The sequence below is a fragment of the Trachypithecus francoisi genome, unplaced genomic scaffold (assembly GCF_009764315.1).
Source record: "Trachypithecus francoisi isolate TF-2019V2 unplaced genomic scaffold, Tfra_2.0 Lachesis_group1, whole genome shotgun sequence".
NCBI classification, from domain to species: Eukaryota; Metazoa; Chordata; class Mammalia; order Primates; family Cercopithecidae; genus Trachypithecus; species Trachypithecus francoisi.
In genome coordinates, this window is record NW_022681454.1 from 2,434,401 (window position 1) to 2,453,075 (window position 18,675).

The 18,675-nt window shown below is 53.0% G+C and overlaps 1 protein-coding gene across 9 annotated transcripts in view; it reads right to left on the bottom strand.

Annotated features, from left to right (window-relative positions):
* The window catches only part of ZFYVE28 (zinc finger FYVE-type containing 28), a 150,814-nt gene that overhangs the window by 97,445 nt on the left and 34,694 nt on the right, over positions 1–18,675 (bottom strand). Inside the window, exon 1 of one of the 9 annotated variants that reach the window (XM_033213496.1) lies at positions 319–928. The exons of the other annotated variants lie outside the window; for them this stretch is intronic. The gene's annotated coding sequence lies outside the window, so the exon portion shown is untranslated. Of the gene's footprint in view, positions 1–318; positions 929–18,675 lie in introns of those variants that run through there. 9 annotated transcript variants of the gene reach the window in all.

The window sequence follows — 18,675 nt, forward strand, 5'->3', positions numbered from 1 at the left end:
GTTCAACTTTGTGCCCACCTGGGACAGCCTGCACATCAACTCTGTCCACCCGGCCAGGCTGCAGACCAGGGCTTGGCGCTGACCCCCAGCCCCACCCACCCCCTGCAGGTGCCTGTGGGTGGACAGCCAGGCCCACACACGCCTCCAGCCTGACCTGGAACCACAAGCTGCGCGGCCTCGGTGTTGTGGGGCCAGCCAGGCCACTGAACGCCCTGCCTGCCCCAATGGCACAGCCCCCCACCTCTCCAAGGCCTTCAAAGCAAACTGCCAGGAAAGGCTGGCAGCTTTGTGTTCAATCCACATCAGTAAGTACTTTACCCAGACGGCGGCCGTGCCTGTTTAGAGGAATGCTCCGCAGCCCAAACGCGACAGGAGCCACGTGGGAAGGGAATTTAGAGGGTCGGCACTGGGCACAGACGCCCTGGTGGACGCCAGCTTCTTGCCACCTGTCCCCTGATTAGCATCTGCAAAGTAGGCTTAAGGACGAAGAGAACCCGCTCAGCCTGGAGAAACCCTGAGCACCTCGCGTCCTCGCCGGCGGAGTGACAGTGGTGCACGCAGGTGATGAGGTTAACGCCCCGCATTCCCGCCGCCAAGCCCTCAAGGCAGCCTCGGTCTCCGAGCGGGTGACTGGGAATGGCAGGGGCTGCGTTCTGCGACAAAACCCCCACGTCGCCACAGCAAAGTCTGCCGCGAGGGCGCCATGGACCCCCGAGGAGGCGGCGCGGAGGGACAGCGGGGCGGGGCCCAGCGGGGGCGTTGCGCACGGGGGTCACTCCCGAGGCGTCAGACCCCGCACGGCGGCGGGGGTGGGGGTGGGGGCGGTAGACGAGGAGATCTAGGCCGAAGGGCGAGCGGTGGAGCTGGGCCGCCCCGCAGGCAGTGGGCAGCAGGCAGCGTTGGGAGAAAGGGGCCGGGTGTCCCTGAACGCCGCGGGGGAAGGGAGGGGGGAAGGGAAAGGGGAGGGGGCAGGGGAGGCACAGGCGGCAGGGATCAGGGTCTCCACGTCTCCCTGGGTGGGCCACGCTTCGAGAGAGCACAGTGCGCGGAGGCCACAGGCAACAGCCGGAGCAGCACGGGACAAGGGTGGGAGGAGGGGCCGCGCGGCACCTGTCACTGCGAGCATAGAGCGCTGCCTTTGGGCCCACACGTGCACTCACAAAGGGTGTGTCCCCTACAACTGCCTGCACGCGGCAGGGGCCTCTCAGTACACGGAGGGTAATAATAAGGGTGACGACAACGCCAGCCTCCCCAGGATCTGGGCGGGTCACCCAGGCCCACCTTCCCACCTGCAGAAATGCCCCCGGCCCTGCCTGCTGCCTCCCTGGCCCCCAGAGTCTCTCCTGTCCCTGCTTCAGGTCCACTCCCAACTCTCCCAGCCTTCGGTGGGAGCCCTGAGCCCTAGCCCAGCCTGGGGACAAAGGCTCCCGCTCAGGCCTGGGTGGCACCGCTTGCCCCTCTCAGGCTGGCAGTGCTGGCTGGGCCTTGGTTCTGTGCCTGAAGCTGGGCTACACCAGGAGGAGACGCCTCCCAGGCCCTCCAGCTCACCCTCAGCTGGACTTTGGGTTATCAAGCTCTGACAGTCACCCCTGATATCAGAAGGCCCCAACTGGACCACCTGCAGAATAAATTCTGAAGGAAAAGGGAGCACATGAGCATGCCTGTTTGTTTCCCAGGTCCTGAGGTTCAGACATGGGGGTCTGGGGCCCCCCCTCTACCTACAGGAGGGATGCAGGTGGCAGAGCACGGCCCGTGCTCCCTAAGGGCAAGGCGAAGGCTGACCCGTGTGACCCGCTTGCAGGAAGCCAGGGCAAGATCCAGCTGGCCTCACTGTGAACTCCGATGGCCCAGCACGGCTCCCCAGCACAGCCAGTGAAGGAAGGACCCTGAGGCTGAATGTGGATGTCCCAGCAGAGGCCACCTCTCAAAAAGGATAGGCATGAACTCTACACACACCAAAACCATTCACATGTACGTTCTGAGGTGGAATTTTTAACCTCACTAAATTTTTGTTTAAAATGCTTTTACAGCTGTTACCAGTGCTCATGTTTCATAAGAACCTGCTTATGCAAAGCTGCACGTGGGCCTCCCTCAGAGGCGAGCCCAGGCCTCCGCAGTTTCCCAGATGGTCTGGTAAATCGGTGCCCTGGGAAGCTTTAGACTGGGGGACTGGTTTAGACACCCCAACAAATCAGTTCCCTGCACCTGCTGTCTCACCAAGCAGCACCCGTTTCCCGGCCAAGTTGCTCTCACTCGCAGCAGAAGCCACAGCCAGCTTGGAGGGGCTGGGGATGGGTGGAAGAGGTGGCAGCCTTCCCCACAGCCACCGTCCACTCAGCTCAGTGGAGTGCTCAGTGGCCCAAAGAAAACCCTCCAATTGCAGAGGGTACAGTTCCATGCAGCTGGAGGCCTCTGCCCCTTGGGACATAGCAAAGGGGCCTTTGTCACCTCAGTGTAGTCTCTGATGTGGACACAGATCCCCTCCCACCCATGGAAGGAGATGCTCCCCAGAAGCCGGACCCTGGCTCTAGGAGGAGGGTGGGTGGGCCCCCTGAGGATGAGGCATCCCCTATCATGCAAAGACATCCTCCCTACAGGAGAAACAGCTGGGCGTGGCGCCACACAAACCCCAGGTGCCAATGCTGGTCCTGACCGTGGCATGTGTTCCGCAAGCCAAGCCAGACACAAAGCTGGGAGATAATTGCACATCTAACAAAGCGTTTTCCAAGGGAAAATGAATTTTCAAATCAAATTCTGTCAAGTGCTGCCTATACAAATGATGTGCCAAGAACACTGCAGAAAATTTAACCACAGTAGCTGCAGTGGGATCGTAAAGAAACGAGCGAACTACATAGCCCCTCCGTCACTGCCGAGGAGGAGAATGGCTGGTGAGAGAGCTCCGGAGGGAAGGGTGCTGCGTCACCAAATGGAGTAAGCCTGTATCTGACAGCTGGGCATTTAAACTGCCAGAGATCTCATTTTGAACTCCATAGGCTTAAAGATTCTTTAAAATGCATTTTATTTTTAAAACTGACTATTAAATAGCAAACTTGCTAGGAAGACAACCAATTCCATTCCCACTATGCTAGCAGGGTGCCCCCGGGGTGCTCCCTGCTCAAGCCCCACTGTTGCAGGGGCTGAGCACAGCTCAGGAAACTCCGAAAGGGTGGTGGGGATGGGGGAATGCAGTCCGGTCAACTCCTAGGATGCATGGAAATTTGCTTGTGGAAAATGGAAACTTAAACTGCTTATTTATGAATTATTCCTCTCCTTCCAAAAGGATTTGAGGTGATTTGCTAAGTGCTCACAAGAACTGAGCTTGCTCCTTTAATCAGAGGAGCAATTCAAACACCCAGACAAGGGTCCGAGGTTGTGGGTCAAGAGAACTATTGCAGTGGGGCCGCAACAGCCAGCCCAGGATGCTCTGGTCTCTACTTTGTTGGCTCAGGCCTGGGGGGCCATGCACATCCCACGCTCCTGGGCACACTGGAAGCCATACTCAAGGAGGCCTCACAGGCCCAGGCAGGTGGACTGATGCTCAGTCCTGGACCAGCTCCCCTTGAAGGACCTAATGGACTTAGACACCCAGGGTGGTTGCTCCTCTAATCATGGAGCCGCCGACTCTGACCCAACATGAGGCCAGCTGGATCTTGCCCTGGTGCATGCCGGTCGTGGCAGGTCTGTGTCCAGGTGGCTCCAGCCGGCAGAGACAAGCCCAGGCTCTGCTGCCCAAAAGAGAGCAATCATGGCCGGGCGCGGTGGCTCAAGCCTGTAATCCCAGCACTTTGGGAGGCCGAGACAGGCGGATCACGAGGTCAGGAGATCGAGACCATCCTGGCTAACACAGTGAAACCGCGTCTCTACTAAAAAAATACAAAAAACTAGCCGGGCGAAGTGGCGGGCGCCTGTAGTCCCAGCTACTTGGGAGGCTGAGGCAGGAGAATGGCGTAAACCCGGGGGGCGGAGCTTGCAGTGAGCTGAGATCCGGCCACTGCACTCCAGCCCGGGCAACAGAGCGAGACTCCGTCTCAGAAAAAAAAAAAAAAAAAAAAAGAGAGCAATCTTTGCTTTCTGAAACTGTTATTATTGAGATAGAACTCACATGCCATAAAATTCTACCACAGTGTGCCATTCAAAGGCCAGGCACGATGGCACTTTGGTGCTTTGGGAGGCTGAGGTGAGAGAATCACTTGAGGCCAGGAATTCAAGGTCAGCCTGGGCAACAAAGCAACACCTTGTCTCTATAATAATAATAATAATCCACTGTATCCACACACAAAAGATTAGCCAGGTGTGGTGGTTCACACCTATTAGTCCCAGCTACTCAGGAGGCTGAGGCGGGAAGATCACTTGAGCCCAGAAGGTGGAAGTCAGAGTGAGCTGAGATCACCCACTGCACTCCAGCCTGGGGGACAGTGTGAGGCCCTGCCTCTATGGTATGCAATTCAGCAGTTTTTAGGGTATTCTCAGAGCTGTTTTTTAGGGTGTTCCCAGAGCTGTGCAACCACCACATGATCTAGTTTCAGAACATTTTCATCACCTCCAAAAGAAACCACTCCCGTTAGCAGTCATCCCCCTACCCCTTAATCAACTTTGTCTCTGGATTTGCATGTCTGGACATTTCCTGTGCATAGAATCATATGAAACAGGGCATTTTGTGTCTGTTTCTTTCACGGAGCAGTGTTTTCAAGGTTTGTCCACATTACAGCATAAATCGGTGCTTCCTGTGTGCCACTGTGTGGATGGACAGACCACATTTTGTTTATCCAGGCGTCTGTCGATGAACACTTGCACTGCTCCCATCTTTTGGCTACTATGAATAGTGCTGCTATAAGCAAGTTTTTGTGGAGACACATGTTTTCAGCTCTCTGGGTATATATCTAGAAGTGAAATTCTTGGTCATATGACACTTCTATGTTTAGCTTTCTGAGAAACTGCCAGGCTGCTTTCCAAAGAGGCTGCACCATTCAACAATCATAGAACAGCAGTTGGTGTGGCAGGACTCTGATTTCCCTAAATCTTCGCCAACACTTGTTATTATCTGACTTTTCAATTCTAACCATCCCGGTGGCTGTGAAGTGGCCACTCACTGCGGTTTTGACTCTCATTTTCCCAATGGCCAATGACACTGGGCACACTCCATTGCTGGCTGACCATCTGCACATCCTCTCTGGAGACCATACACTATGAGCGGGTGGTGCTTAGAGGGGCATCCTTGCCATCCTTCCTCCCAGTGACATCTGTGAGTCAAAGGTATGGAACGCCACACTCTGTGGACTGACCAGATCTGCTTTCTCACATCAGAGCAATCTAGGCTAGGCTGTTCCATCTGGTGAGACAAGGGTCCCCCCTGCCATAGCCACAGGACCCCATCAAAGCCATGGGCAGGTATGGACTGGACAATGTGGCACCTTTGTTGTGATTAGGACCTAATTTGCCATAAAGAGAGGCCCTGGAATAAGGAAAAGTTGCCCCCAGGGCCTGCTCTGGGACCCCAGACACAGTACCTACCCACCCACAGTGGGTCAAATGGTGGTCCCCTTGAAGTACATCTGGAATGTGTGATATGACTGTATTTGGAAAAACGGTTGTTGCAGATGAAAGAAAGGTAAGAATCTCAACCTGAGACCATCCTGGACTCTCTGGGTGGGCCCTAAACCCAGTGACAGGTGGCCTTAGAGGTGAAAGGCACACAGAGGAGAATGCCACGTGAAGATGGGGCAGAGATCGGAGTGACGGGCCTGTAAGAAACTCCAAGGATAGCCGGCAACACTGGGAGCTAGAGAAGGCAAGAAGCGACCCTCCCTCAGAGCCCCCAAAAGAAACCAGTGCTGCCCACACCACAACCTCAGACTTCGGGTCTCCAGAACTTTGAAAGAAGGGATTTTTTTTTTTTTTTTTGAGACAGAGTCTCGCTCTGTCACCAGGCTGGAGTGCAGTGGCATGATCTCAGCTCACCGCAACCTCCGCCTCCCAGGTTCAAGCAATTCTGCCTCAGCCTCCCGAGTAGCTGGGATTACAGGAGTGCACCACCAAGCTCAGCTAATTTTTGTATTCTTAGTAGAGACGGGATTTCACCATGTTGGCCAGGATGGTCTCGATCTCCTGATCTCGTGATCCACCCACCTTAGCCTCCCAAAGTGCTGGGACTACAGGCGTGAGCCACCGCGCCCGGCCGATTTTTGTTGTTCTAAGCGCCCCACAGTGTGTGACTTGGTCACAGCAGCCATGTGGAATGAAGACGCCCCTCTCCCCCGGCACCATGATTACCTGATGTCCCACAGTGGAGAGAAGGGTATTGCCTGGTCCTGTGTCATCAGGAGGCACTGAGAAACCCCACGTCAGTGCATGTGTCCTGTGTCATCGGGAGGCACTGAGAAACCCCGCGTCCGCGCATGTGTCCTGTGTCATCGGGAGGCACTGAGAAACCCCGCGTCCGCGCATGTGTCCTGTGTCATCGGGAGGCACTGAGAAACCCCGCGTCCGCGCATGTGTCCTGTGTCATCGGGAGGCACTGAAAACCCCGCGTCCGCGCATGTGTCCTGTGTCATCGGGAGGCACTGAGAAACCCCGCGTCCGCGCCTGTGTCCTGTGTCATCGGGAGGCACTGAGAAACCCCGCGTCCGCGCCTGTGTCCTGTGTCATCGGGAGGCACTGAGAAACCCCGCGTCCGCGCGTGTGTCCTGTGTCATCGGGAGGCACTGAGAAACCCCGCGTCAGCGCGTGTGTCCTGTGTCATCGGGAGGCACTGAGAAACCCCGCGTCAGCGCGTGTGTCCTGTGTCATCGGGAGGCACTGAGAAACCCCGCGTCAGCGCGTGTGTCCTGTGTCATCGGGAGGCACTGAGAAACCCCGCGTCAGCGCGTGTGTCCTGTGTCATCGGGAGGCACTGAGAAACCCCGCGTCAGCGCGTGTGTCCTGTGTCATCGGGAGGCACTGAGAAACCCCGCGTCAGCGCGTGTGTCCTGTGTCATCGGGAGGCACTGAGAAACCCCACGTCAGCGCGTGTGTCCTGTGTCATCGGGAGGCACTGAGAAACCCCGCGTCAGCGCGTGTGTCCTGTGTCATCGGGAGGCACTGAGAAACCCCGCGTCAGCGCGTGTGTCCTGTGTCATCGGGAGGCACTGAGAAACCCCGCGTCAGCGCGTGTGTCCTGTGTCATCGGAGGCACTGAGAACCCCGCGTCAGCGCGTGTGTCCTGTGTCATCGGGAGGCACTGAGAAACCCCGCGTCAGCGCGTGTGTCCTGTGTCATCGGGAGGCACTGAGAAACCCCGCGTCAGTGCATGTGTCCCATAGACCGGCCCTGACCATTGCTCGGCCTGAGCCCCCCTGGACACACCCGGAGCTGGCAGAGCTGGCCGGGCTGCCAGTCCATGGATGGGGTTCCCTGGGCCCACACCCCCGCTCACACTTGGGGGTAGGGATTCCAGTCACCCCACATTCTGGGCGATCTCTTTCAACAAATCTTCCACCCGTGCAGGTGGGACACAGGCCAGACAGAGATGGCCCTGGACCCAATCCTGCCGGCCCAGGGTCCAGAGCCTGCCAGTGAGATGCAAAGAGGGGGCCAGAGGGAGCACCCACCCTCCTGGGCATCACTGTACCGGGGGAGGGGTGTCTCCCATACCTGCTGCCACCTCCACCTGTCGGCTCCCTGGACCGTGGCAAGGCCATGGAACCACCTGGAGTGGGCCAGTCTGGGGTGCTGGATTGCACCCTGCATCCCTCGCCGGCCTCCCCTCCCGCCCGCACTGTGACGCTGGGCGCCTCTGTGACTGCCCTCAGGAGGGATGGGCACCCAACCCTGCCATGTCCATGTGGGTCGGGTGTGTCTCGGATCTTCCTGTGTAATGCCGCATTCCAGGTGCTTCCACTGAGAAGACACGGTGCCCACTGCCCACCATGGCGACCCCCAGGGAAGAGAACTGGGCCTGGGGCAAAGGTGGACACAGCATGTGGGTCGCAGCCTGCGTCTGGCTCTTCGTCTTGACCAGTTGTTAGGTTTCAGGCCCCGCTCCTTAGGAGAAGTGGCAGGTGGACGACTTGGCGCTAGAGAGAAGATGGGGAGCTCACGTGGGGGCCGAGCGGGGAAGGAAGCAGACAGGGGATGGGGTGACCGCAGGAGAGGGCAAGGCCGCCTAGACACGTGGACACAGCCAGCACCTGGCGGGGCTGATTCATGTGGTTGCCCGCATTGTGCTCCCTGGCACATTCTTCTTTTGTACGGTGGTTATTGCTGAAATAATCAAATAATGCAAATACAACTTAGAAGCATTTGACTTATAATGGTGCCCGCTACTAACAGATGATGAGGACGATTCCATCATTCTTTAAAAATAGCTGTCCTAAAGGAACACCTGTTCTCACCAAGGTGTCATTTTACCAGAGGATAAAAATTATGTGTAAAATAGTACAGTGAGAGCCTGTACTTTATTTTTATGCATTATGAGAGGAAAAATGACGATGTTCCAGAGGCTTGACATATGGCAGGCAAAGCCAAACAGGTATTCGCTCAGAAAAACCCAGGAAAGGATCTGCAGGAAAGTAACTCAGGCACTGGGGCTCAAGGCAGGGCATGAAACAGACAAGCAAACAAACAAACAAAAACCAGAAAACAAAAGAATAGAAAGACTCCCTTCAATAATAGCGGGCAAATAATTAAACCTCTTCAGTGTCTTTAAGGGCCAAAGCCAAACTGGAAAAGGTCTGGCCACTGAGGCCGGCCTGGGAAGGCCACACTGCAGGTTCAGTCCTAACCCAGCAAACAGCTGGCAGCCCGCCCCCCACCCGGTGTGAGAAGCCCGCCTGGGCAGCAACAGGATGAAGGTTGGGCTGCAGGGCGGTGAGTTGATGGCCGTGTGTCCCCAGGATCCAGGGCTGGAGAGTCACACAGGAACAGCCTAGAGGCAGCAGACCCCAACTATGACAACGGTGATGGAGCCGGGGGCTGGCAGGGGTGCAGGGCCACGCACGCCTCGGGTCAGCCTAGTGGAAGCCTGGAGGGAGATGCAGCGTGTGGCCGGTTCTGGTGCACATGGCCCCTGTGGACATCTGTCAGAAGTGGGGAGCGGGGAGGGGGGCAAATGTTTGGTTTGCTGTCACCTATTCCCGTGACCAACAGGACCCAAAGGACATTCCAGAGAACCAGAGGTTTCTATCCTAGAAGGATGGTGGCGAGGCTGAGTCTGGTTCTGAGAAGGACTTGGGAGGGGGTAGAAATGATCCCACCACCCTCACAGGGACACAGGGGTGTGTCTTCACAGCCCTACGCTGCCTCCCCAGCCCTTCCATTGCCGCCTCCTGCTGCCACCGCTCCCGCCATCCTCCTGCTAGTCCTCAGCATGCCCAGCAGGTTCCAGTCCTTGAGATTCACCCAACACCTGACTCACTCCCCATTCGGGTCTCTGCCTGAATGTCACCATCATCGAGGCCTCCCAGCCCCTCCCGTAGGGCACCGTGCCCCATCACCCCATGATGTGGGAGGGGTACACAGACGTGTGGGCAGGCAGGGGTGCTGGGGTGCTGAGCAGGGCCTGCATTCTGGGAAGGGACCTGAAGAGGGAGGGCCTGCGGCTGGGCACAGGTGGGCGCCGGCTGTCACTCCTCCACAGAGGCAGGGGCAGGCATTCCAGGGCTTCAGTGATTGTGTCAGTTAAACTCCAAGGGTTGGGGCTCATAGTGGCAGAGCCAACGGCCTACCTGGACCAAGGATGCTGCACACCCCTAAGACCCAGCCTCTCCAAGGCCTCTCCCATGGCTGACTCACCACAGCCTAGACCCAGGCCCTACCCAGGGGCCCTCCTAGCACCCCCAGCCTCTCTGGCCAGCTGGCTTTGTGCAACTAGGGAGGGCAAAACCACAGCATGCCACCAGAAGACCACCATGTCTCTGGGCAGATACTCAGGGTACCCCTACCCTGTGCCCGGGCCAGCTTCTCCCCCCAGAGCCACCGCCACCACAGGGACAGAAGGCTCAAGAATGGAGTGGCAGACAGACAGCATTCACCAGTCACCCAAAAGTGAATGAGGTGATCCACTTCAGCTATGCTCAGACCTTCTTAGAGAGTGACCATGCCTGATAGAGCCTGTGAAATACAAAATGACTTTTAAATAATTTTTTATTATAAAAAGTATGAGCTGGGTGCTGTGGGTCATGCCTGTAATCCCAGCACCTCGGGAGGCTGAGGTGGGAGGATTGCTTGAGCCCAGGAGTTCAAGACCAGCCTGGGCAACATAGTAAGAACCCCATCTCTACAAAAAAATTTAAAAAGTAGCTGATTGTGGTGGCACACACCTGTGGTCCCAGCTACTTGGGAGGCTGAGGTGTGAAGATTGCTTGAGCCCCAGACAGGCAGCACTGCCATGATCACACCACTGCACTCTAGCCTGGGCAACAGTGTGAGACCCTGTATCAAAAACATAATTTTAAGTATGGAAATTCTGACAAAGGTAAAAGAAAAACAATGTTTCCTGGAGCTGAAACACTGTCAACATCTTGGTGTTCCGCCTGTGTGAGCCTGAGAACACACAGATCCATTCTTAATCGCCTCAGACCTTCAAGCAGGGGCTCTGAAACCCATGCAGTGGCAAACATGCACTCGTACGTCCTGGCAGAATCTCCATTCCCCACGGAGCCCCTCAAATGCCCTGATGTGTTCACCTCATTCTAAAAGCTAGAGATGACGTGAGCAGCACACAACATGGTTTTAGTACATGATAAAACAGCAGCACAGATTATGTGCCACACCTCTCCACCTTCAAAACCCAAAAAGTAGGGGAACGCATAGAGATTCCTGCCCAGGCCCTCCCTGTCATCCCCAAAACCCTGCCTCCCTCTGTGCCCTCTCTCCTGGCTCTGCCTTTGCTGCCCCACCCCAGCCCGTCCTGACCTTGGCCCTGACTGCCTGATCCACAAATATGGGCTTCATCCTCCCCATGGGTCTCCAAGAGCTCCTCACTCTGAACAGCAAAAGGTAATGTTTTTACTCTAAAATCATGGTATGTGCATGGTCACATACAGCCCACCATGTCCGTAGGTAAGCCCTTCCAATCTGGAAAAAGCTCAGGGGCAGCCGGAATGCGAGTAAACAGAAAGAACCAGAACCCAGGCAGAAACCTCTCTCAAAAATAATAATGTGTCTTCAACTAGTGTTGTTAGAAGCTGAAGGCTGTTAGTACAAGGACAGATGTCAATCAGAAACCTGTTTTGGGCCAGGCGTGGTGGCTCATACCTGTAATCCCAGCATTTTGGAAGGCCAAGGCAGGAGGACTGTTTGAGTCCAGGAGTTCGAGACCAGCCTGTACAACACAGTGAGGCCTCATCTCTACAAAAAATACGAAAATTAGCTGGATGTGATAGTGCACACCTGTAGTCCCACCCACTTGGGAGGCTGAGGTGGGAGGATCATTGAGCCTGGGCAGGTTGAGGCTGTAGTGAGCTGAGATTGCACCACTGCACTCCAGCCTGAGTGACACAGTGAGACCTTGTTTCAAAAAAAAAAAAGAAAAAAAGAAGAAGAAGAAAAAGAAAGAAGAAAAAAGAAGAAAGAAAAAGGAGGACGAGGAGGAAAGAAATTGGTTTTTAAGCAAGTATTTGTGTGCTCATATAGAAAAATGCCCAAATATCTACGAAAGAAACCTAAACTTTTAAACTGAACTTAAACCCCAACATCAGACGCTGTGGCTCCTGCCTCATCTCCCCACCTTTGGGCAGAAACTTGATGCTCTTTCTAGAAAATTCTTAGGAAGTATCTTTGTACCCAGCCCCACATGCCACATTTGGCTCCTCCTTGGTGGGTCTGCGGCTCAGCAGCATGTGATGACCATGTCCCCTGTTGGCACCTGGTGCCGGTGGATACGGACAGAGCCCAGTCCTCCTGCGGAAGACCCTGAGGTTCCAGACAGAATCCTCCTAAGTCCTTGTCTTTCTCTACTGCTTATGAAAGTGTAAATTTGGATGATATGAATAGCAGTTCAGACCTCCAGTACAAAGCTCTGAAAGTGCTATGGCCTTCCCCAGGCACTGGCCCCTGGGCTCACATCCCCTTCCCTCCCTGCTGCTGCAGCAAAACGTGGAGCCACCATGGCTTTTTCAAGAAAGCTACTCTCCTGCAGCCTCGGGGAAGGCGGTTTTCTCTTCTTATCTTCAAGCCCTCTTTTTACAGGAAAATGTTATAATTAAGTCATTCCTACTCATTTTAAGCAACTGTGCATCAATAGGGGGTTAAGTTCTAACAAGGCCCAAATCACCCAGGGTCAATCACCCAGGCCAGCATCGAGGGAGGCCCCGGCACTTCCCCAAGGGTTCTGCCGGGTTCTTCCCCCTGCTGGACAGCAGTAGCTCACACTGTGACCCCCAGATAAAGTCACAACTTGGTGGCCGAACTGAATGAATCCACACCCAGCCAGGTGCCGGCTCGTGCCCACGGACAAGAATGAGCAGTGGCTGAGCTCACTGGATATGCTTGTGCTAAAGGACTGTGTGAGGAGGTAGCTCACCCCACACACTAACCCCTCAACTCCTCCGTGGACCAGGAGGAGGGGAAATGACGTGGCGCCTGCCCTGGGGCTGGGCACAGGACTGTGCCACCCCCACCTCTTATCACAGGCTGAGAAAGCACCGCCCCACACACAAAGGGCACCCCACTGACAGCCTCCACCCTCCCTTCTAACCCTACCACGTGGAGCGATGGAGCCCCAGATTTCAGAGTTCACCATGAATGTGCAAGATCTCATAGTTTTCACATTGATTACATGTTAAAACAATATTCTGGTCAAACAAAATATTAAAATTAATTTCACCTGTTTCTTTTCCTTTTTTTAATGTGGCTACTAGAAAATTTTAAATTGGCCAGGCACAGTGGCTCAGATCTATAATCCCAGCACTTTGGGTGGCTGAGGTGGGAGGATCATTTGAGCCCAGGAGTTTGAGACCAGCCTGGGCAACACAGTGAGACCCTATCTCTAAAAAAAAAAAAAAAAAAGTTTTAAAATTAGCCGGGTGAATTAGTCCATTCTCACACTGTTATGAAGAAATACCCAAGACTGGGTAATTTGCAAAGGAAGGGGGTTTAATTGACTCAGTTCTGCATGGCTGGGGAGGCCTCAGGGAACTTACAACCATGCAGAAGGTACCTCTTCACAGGCCAGCAGGAGAGAGAGGCCAGCAGGGGAAATGCCAGATGCTTATAAAACCATCAGCTCTCCGGAGAATTCACTCACTAGCATGAGACGAGCATGGGGGGAACTGCCCCCCTGATTCAATTACGTCCCATCAAGTCCCTCCCGTGACACGCGGGGATCATGGGATTATAATTCAAGATGAAATGTGGGTGGGGACACAAAGTCAACCCATATCACAGCTACTTGGGAGGCTGAGACGGAAGGATTCCTTGAGCCCAGGAGGTTGAGGCTGCAGTGAGCCAAGATTGCACCACTGTACTCCAGCCCAGGCAACAGAGCGAGACCCTGTCTCAAAAAAAAAAAAAAAAAATTAAAAGTGTATACGTGCGGCTTGCACTCAAAGCTCACATCCTGTTTCTATTGGACAGCACTGGTCTAGGGCTTTACTTTTATCTCTATTTTAGGATACACACAAATTTCTTAAACAATTATGAGCTAAACTCACTGACATTGTATCAGTTTCCACCCTCGTAGCTGTTTCTTTTATCTTTCCTCCGAGTTCCCTTTTCTTGATGACGTACATCTTATAATAGTAAACCTTATAATGAGTATCTGTAAATGGTTAAAAATGTTTGCCTGAAAAATGTCTTGATCTTGCCTTCCACCCCTTCATTTAGCAGTTCGTTGGGCACTGGGGGCTCATTCTCTATCTTGTGGCACTCGGGGTTGCAGAGAAGAAACCTGCCAGCCTTCCTCCATTTCTCTGTAGTTACTCTGTCTTTTCGGCTAATTCTAAAGATTTTCTCTTCATCCTTGACATTCTGCAGCTTTACCACAATACATCTCAGTGTGGATTTACTCCCAGGTGTTTCTGAACGATGTGAACATGTTCTGCGAATGGTGTCGTCAGTTGACTTCGTTATTGTGCAAACATCAGAGAATGGACTTCCACAAGCCTAGATCTAGGCCCTGCCTCCAACAGACCTAGGCTACACGGTAGAGCCTATTGCTCCTGGGCCACAAACCTGTACAGCACGTTACTGTGCTGAACAGTATAATGTAGGCAATTTTAACACAGCGGGAAGTATTTGTGTACCTAAATGGAATAGGTACAATCAAATACGGCTATCAGAACAGCCTAGGCGCCATAGCTCACGCCTGTAATCCCAGCACTTTGGGAGGCTGAGTGGGGTGGATCCCTTGAGGTCAGGAGTTTGAGACCAGCGTGGCCAACATAGTGAAACCCCATCTTTACTAAAAATGCAAAAATTAACCAGGTATGGTAGTGCACGCCTGTAGTCCCAGCTGCCGGAGAGGCTGAGGCATGAGAATCGCTTGAACCCGGGAGGCGGAGGTTGCAGCGAACCAAGATCGTACTACCACACTCCAACTTGGGTGACAGAGTGAGGCCATATCTCAAAAAAAAAATATGGTTATCATAACTTATGGGACTACCGTTGTATATGCGGCCCGTCATGTGGCCCATGACTGCACATTTCTTTATCCTACTTGGAACTCATTTTATCTCAGAACTCATGTCTTTCTTCAATACTGGGAAACTCAGCTACCATTTCTTCAAATACGACTTTTCCATCATTCTTTCCTCTCCACTCTCTCCCTGGGACTCCTAAGAGACACTTTTTGGAACTTCTCCACTGCACTTTGATGCTTTTTCCTTCTTTCTTAGGGAAGCCTGCCCGACTTCCGGCTGGGGCTGGTCCTCCTATGGACGGTGAGGCAGCACCCTGTCACTTCCTCTGCACTGCTTTCCTGGATTGAAACTAGGTATTGATCCACCCCGCTCTATCCACCCACCCAACCAAGAATTCTGAAGCCAGCCAAAACAACTACTTGTTTTTGTTTCAGACCCTACACCCAGCCTTTCATTCTCCCAGGGCTTGCCACAGATCTTGATTATTCTCAGAGAAAGAAGAGGCAAACTGAAGCCAAATCAGAATCAAGGTCCACCTGCCCCTTCCCAAACCACCTTAGACTCCCACAAGGGTGGGAGCTGGTGCCAGAGGCTCTGAGCAGAGGGCTCTTCCTCTATGGGGCAGATCTGTATCTGGGTGTCTCTGGGCTCCAGGCATCCTGGTGAGCCACTGGGAAGGTGTCCAGAAACTCTAGGGGCCTACCTGCCTGGGCCACCCAGCAAGGCCTGGCTGGCTCATCACAGCAGGGGATACAGCGGGGCTGGTCACATGGACAGACAGCATCTGAGAGTGGCCAAGCCCCCCAGTGTGCACAATGCTGGCAGCAGAACCTGTGCCAGAGAGCAAGCAGGTGTGGGCATAGGGAAGACCGCTCCAGAGAGAGACAGAGCCCTCAACAATCAAAGAAATCAATGGGAGGGACTTACAGTTTCCTCATCTACCAAGAAAAGGAAATCTCAGAACCCCAGCTTCTGTCCAGACCTCGGAGCAGGTGGGCACTGCGAGGATTCTTGGCCCTCCAAGGCCAAGAGCCGTCCCCCTATGCCAGGACCTCAAATGTAAAGCTCTCTCCTCTTAACAGAATCAGGAAAAACCAAGCTGACAGCTAAAATGTTCAGCTAAAGTTTACAAAATTGTAGAGGCTTAGATTGTCATATTATAATCATTGACATTTAGCAAAACAATTGGCCCATCACTCCTGGATGACAAATCACCCCCCAGTCTGACTGCCCCTCCTTAATAAATAGTGCAGAGATGGCACGTGTACCTCTGCCATCTCGAACTCACATTGCCACCCCACTTCCCTCCTGTAATTTTATCCTCATGGGATACATTTCTATGCTTCAAAGTCTTTTACTGATCACCCGTCAAATTTATCTGCAACATATATATCAATATTACATATTTATAAATCCATAAATGGGATTTAAATTTTTAAATTTTCACACTTTTTTAAAATTTTTAGACAGAGTCTTTCTGGGTCACCCAGGCTGGAGTGCAGTCGCACGATCTCAGATCACTGCAGCTTCCATCTCCTGAGCTGAAGCGATTCTCGTGCCTCAGCCTCTTAAGTATCTGAGATTAGAGTCATGAGCCACCATGCCCAGCTAGCTTTTGCATTTTTAGTAGAGACAGGGTTTTGCCATGTTGCCCAGGCTGGTCAAATTTTTTAATTTTCTGTGAGGCTCTCTGTAACACTTTTCTCTGTGAGAAAAACTCACAGAGAAAAGTGTTAGCATTTTCTCTACACTGACTCGACAATGTAAAAACTGCAATTACTTTTGCAGCAACCTAATAGTATTAGTACACAATTGATCAAACAACATAAACATGTGACACATCTTGGCAAACCATCATTTCACAGAAAGGTGTCTAACAGAAATGTAGTTCTTGATGGGGTGGCTGCATCTGGGGCTGACTAGCTCATGTCTCTTTGGGTAACTCACTTATTGCCAAAGTAGACTAGCCTCAGCTACAAGGCTGTTCCTGCGTTTTGACTTAGGTGAGTGCCAAGAAACCTGCTCTCATGGCTGAGTGAGCAGGAGCGGTGAGAGCCATAGAGGAACCTCCTGCCACTCTGAGGACAACTGCCGAGTTATCGGCTAAGAATCATTGCTTCAAGACCAAAAGTCATTCTTTTTTTTTTTTTTTTTTGAGACGGAATCTCGCTCTGTCTTCCAGGCTGGAGTGCAGTGGCCAGATCCCAGCTCACTGCAAGCTCCGCCTCCCAGGTTTACGCCATTCTCCTGCCTCAGCCTCCCGAGTAGCTGGGACTACAGGCGCCCGCCACCTCACCCGGCTAGTTTTTTGTATGTTTTTTAGTAGAGATGGGGTTTCACCATGTTAGCCAGGATGGTCTCGATCTCCTGACCTTGTGATCCGCCCGCCTCGTCCTCCCAAAGTGCTGGGATTACAGGCTTGAGCCACCGTGCCCGGCCCAAAAGTCATTCTTAACACCCTGTCAACTGCAACTCAACCAAGTCCCCCTTCAATTTTACTGAAGTCAAAGCAGCAGAAACCACCTGGTTTGAAGGATTTGTCATTGGCATCATCCGCTCCTTGGTCCTGCGGGTCACCTTTTGATATGGTTTGGCTACGTCCCCACCCAAATCTTATCTTGAATTATATTCTTGTAATTCCCGCGTGTTGTGGGAGGGACCCAGTGGGAGATAATTAGAGTCATAGGGGCAGTTTTCCCCATACTGTTCTCGTGATAGTGAATAAGTCTCACAAGGAGTGATGGTTTTATCAGCAGTTTTCGCTTTTGCATCTTCCTCATTTTTCTCTCGCCGCCGCCATGTAAGAAGTACCTTTTGCCTCCCGCCATGATTCTGAGGCCTCCCCAGCCATGTGGAATTGTAAGTCCAATTAAACCTCTCTTTCGTCCCAGTCTCAGGTATGTCTTTATCAGCAGGGTGAAAATGGACTAATACAGTAAATTGGTACCAGTAGAGTGGGGTGTTGCTGAAAAGATAACCGAAAATGTGGAAGCACCTGTGGAAGAGGGTAACAGGCAGAGGCTGGAACAGTTTGGAGGGCTCAGAAGAAGACAGGAAAATGTGGGACAGTTTGGAACTCCCTAGAGACATGTTGAATGGCTTTGACCAGATGCCTGCTAGCAATGTGGACAATAAGGTCCAGGCTGAGGTGGTCTCAGATGGAGATGAGGAACTTGGGAACTGAAGCAAAGGTGACTCTTGTTATGTTTTAGCAAAGAGACTGGCAGCATTTTGCCCCTGCCCTAGAGGTTTGTGGCACTCTGAACTTGAGAGGGATGGTTTAGGGTATCTGGTGGAAGAAATTTCTAAGAAGCAAAGCATTCAAGAATTGACTTGGGTGCTATTAAAGGCATCCAGTTTTATAAGGGAAGCCAAGCATAAATGTTCGGAAAATTTGCAGCCTGACATTTTTTGTTGCTGTCATTGTTTTTGAGACGGAGACTCGCTGTGACACCCAGGCTGGAGTGCAACAGTGTGATCTCGGCTCACTGCAACCTCTGCTTCCCAGGTTCAAGCAATTCTCCTGACACAGCCTCCTGAGTGGCTGGGACTTATAGGCATGCACCACCACGCCCGGCTAATTTTTGTATTTTTAGTAGAGACAGGGTTTCACCATATTGGCCAGGCTGGTCTCAAGCTCCTGACCTCAAGTGATCTTCCCACTTCGGCCTCCCAAAGTGCTGGGATTATAGGCGTGAGCCACTGCACTCAGGCATGACAACGTGATAGAAGAGAAAAAACCATTTTCTGAGGAGAAATTCAGGCCAGCTGCAGAAATTTGCATAAGTAATGAGGAGCTGAATGTTAATCCCCAAGACAACTGGAAAAATGTCTCCAACGCATGTCGGAGGTCTTCAGGGCAGCCCCTCCTGCCGCAAGCCCAGAGGCCTAGGGGAAAATGGTTTCATGGACCAGGCCCAGGGTCCCCGTGCTATGTGCAGCCTAGGGACTTGGTGCCCTGTGTCCCAGCTGCTCCAGCCATGGCTGAAAGGGGTCAATGCTGAACTCAGGCTGTGGCTTCGGAGGGTGCAAGCCCCAAGCCTTGGCAGCTTCCACACGGTGTTGAGCCTGCAAGTGCATAGAAGTCAAGAATTGGGGTTTGGGAACTTGTCTAGATTTC